We start from the raw sequence: 3,336 nt of genomic DNA, 5'->3' as shown, positions 1-3,336 counted from the left end.
CCAAAATGGTCAAGATTGGGCCGCTGCTGAGTGGAAGAGTGATCCACTACCCGTCAGAGGCCCAAACCAGGCTGTTTTGGCCCCAATCCAGGCTGAAACAGGCCCAAATGGCCGAGAGTCAGATGGGCGGGACCATCTGACATGTGACCTCTTTGGGGAACTGCCAGAACTGCGTTCCTGTGTGTTCCCCCTTGAAATGAGCCCTATGTCCGTCAATTGTGGGGAGGTGCATTTCCACTGATGCTCCTCTCCCAGCATAGATCCCACTTTGAACTCTCTGCTGTTCATGAGGGTCCCAGGAATCCTAGAAGCAAAATTTCAGAGGTCTCAGGGAGCTGCAGCAAGGGGGTGGGTGGGAGAGAGCTACTCCATAAGCTGTGCTTTGCTTGCTGATCTCATAGTATGCAAACCAATATAATGTCCATAAAAATGTTAGTGGTTATTTTACATTTTAATTAACATTACATAATAACATCCAGCCAGTGCCCAGGTCCTCCAGAAATGTTCCTCCTGGTGGCCTCTTTACACACAATAGACCCTTGCCAATCTGGCAGCTTTTAACGTGTGGCTAATGGAAAGCAGGGATTGGCATGGTGCTGCGGCCTCACAAATCTTATTCATGTGACAGATCATTTCCCTTGAAACGTTTGTATTTTAAAAAGGGAAGCTGGATTAGGCATCCAGACCAACAACATATTAAACTACTTTCATAACACTTTCTAGTTTAAAGAATGGGCCTTGGGGCGCATATTCAAAACAAATTTCACATGGGTTGCCTCTTAACATGCTGCCTTGACTGTAAGCATAAATGGATGCATACATTGCTGCTGAAGAGTGCATTTCTTTACAAATATGCAAGTATGGATGAACTAGTTATGCAGTTACAGTTGGAATGGAACCAGAGGGGAGAATTTTCCCCAGATTAGCAGTGCACTCCTAAACATTCGCTTCAATGGACTTAAAAGGGTGCAACTCTACTTGGGTTTACACTATAAAACTCTCATGTAAGCAGCATAATCCACTATCAATGTTTGATAAGCAACAAATATAGACAAATCTGATTTTACACAGGAGAATCATAATATTAAATAGGAAAGAGAACACTGAATAAATGTTGCCAATAGAGGTGGGCACGATCCAAAATAAATTAACGATCCAGATGATCGTGGATCGGCGCCGGCGATGATCCCTAATTAACGATCCACACCGATCATCTCCCGTGCCCGATCCGTGGATTGTGGATCGTGGAGGCCAAAGTGGGGCGCGCTGCTATTCCCAGCTATGTGGGAAGGTGGGTGGTGGCGGCAGCTGCTGGGCCTGGCGGGCACGGAGACACGGCGATGAGCTGCCTCCCCTCAGGGGGCGGGGGGTCTGGCCGCTCGTCTGTGGCCATCAGAGCTGCCTATCAGGGTTTGCAGGGATGAGATTGGAGTGCCCATGGCTACAGAACACCCCCTTCCCCCTCCCTCCCCTGGGTGTCTTCTCCCAACTGGTAACTGCTTTGCTGCTCCGTGGTTGGAAGGAAGCCCTGCGGATCAAAGAAAGCTGGGCTTCCATTCGGGTTTCCAGGGTGACAGAAGGAGGGCAAACACAGCTCAGGCATTCCCTTGGCTCTGTTGCCAGGGGAATAGATTGCTGGCGCCTGAGTGTCTGGGCCCCTCCCGATCGCTGGATCGTTGGCCGTGGACGATCACGATCCGCCGGTTCATGATCGCGCGATCGCCATTATCGTGGGTTTTTTCCGATCGTAATGTGGATTGTGCCCATCTCTAGTTGCCAACTTATTGAGTAAGTTAGGTATGATGTGCCTATATGGTATCCATTGCAGACCCTATCTACAGGACCAAGAACAGAAACTCTTCAGAAGCTGTTTTCAAGTGCTCCATAGTAAATCCTATAGTTCTACATTATTTAATTTAGAAGGACATATTCTGTGACCACAACCTGCCCCCTAGATTAGGCAGCAGATGGCTCTTCTGTATCAGAGTATGCACTTCCAGGTAAACCTGAATCCTAGAAACTCTTTTTTTAGACATTAAGCACCAACTAAATACATGAATTATGTTAAACTGCTCTATTTCTTGATGGTTTGACCATGGCAAATGGCTTTTTTGAGGGGGGGGGGAGGTTATAATTTTATTATTGGCAAAACGATGTGGTGTGGGCTCCACCTTGTGGATCTCAGTGGTACATCATTTGATTCACGGATTATGAAATATCAATGATTTTAACTATTGAATGCCTAATGGATAGCATCCTCTCCCACTCTTCCGTTTCAACATACACACGGGTCTAATTTTTTTTGTCGGTTTGCTTGTTTGTGAGCTGCTGAGAAGAACATCACCTAAACCTATAAACATTCATACTGACATCCAGTTAAGTAGATCCATGCTCGTAACAGTTATTGGATCTGGAACTATAGGCATAAATGTGATCCCATTCCAAAGGCATATTTATTTGTTTGAGTGCAGGTGCCATCTATCCACACTGAACTGCTTTCAACGAGATGTGCATCCCCATTCCTATTCTGGATTTTGACTCACCTTGAACCTCTCACTGAAAACATTTACACTTGTGATTCTTGATTTAGAAAAGATTCGAGTCCAATTCTAGAGACCAACTAGAAGGTACAACTAGACTCGAATCTTGCATTTCTACTGCAGACCAATATGGGTACCCCCCCCCTGAAACTATACTGATTTTGAAATTGATTGTACTTATTCACACCGTGCAATCTGCCTTAAGTCTCATGGTGGACAATAAATAAATACACGGAGAGATGTACACATAAGACTGCCCTCGACAGGGCTGCCAACTCTCTGGTTTGGGAAATTCCTGGAGGAAGACTCCACCACTAGTGAAACAAAGCCTCCAGCCTCACAACATACATGTGCACTTTTAGCAATCTAAAAAAAGATGCGCGGCAATATATGTGCAGGATTGCAGCCATACAGTGAAATCCTAAACAGAGTTCTTCCAGTCTAAACCCAAAGAAATCAACGGGCTTACACTGGAGTCTGAGTAGGGGTTCACTGAAAACTGTTTAATATGCATGAAGGTTAAATCTGGACCAATCAGGTTACGGCTGTATTTCTCCGGGAACTGCGCAGCCTCTCCAACAGGGGACCTGCAGCAGCCCCCCATCCGGTGAACCGCCTGCTTTGTCCCGAGGCCGCGAACCTCAAAGGCGCAGGTAGCCGAAAGAAGGCGCCCCAGGAGCCTACAGACACTTCTATTCCCATAGGACCCCTCCCCAGGCTTCACCGGAAGTGTTTCTCGCGCGCGCCGGAAGTGGCGGTGGCATTTTCTTGCCGGTCCTCTCCCTGAAGACGGAAG

This window comes from Eublepharis macularius, chromosome 11 (genome assembly GCF_028583425.1).
Source record: "Eublepharis macularius isolate TG4126 chromosome 11, MPM_Emac_v1.0, whole genome shotgun sequence".
NCBI classification, from domain to species: Eukaryota; Metazoa; Chordata; class Lepidosauria; order Squamata; family Eublepharidae; genus Eublepharis; species Eublepharis macularius.
This window is presented reverse-complemented; position numbering follows the sequence as displayed.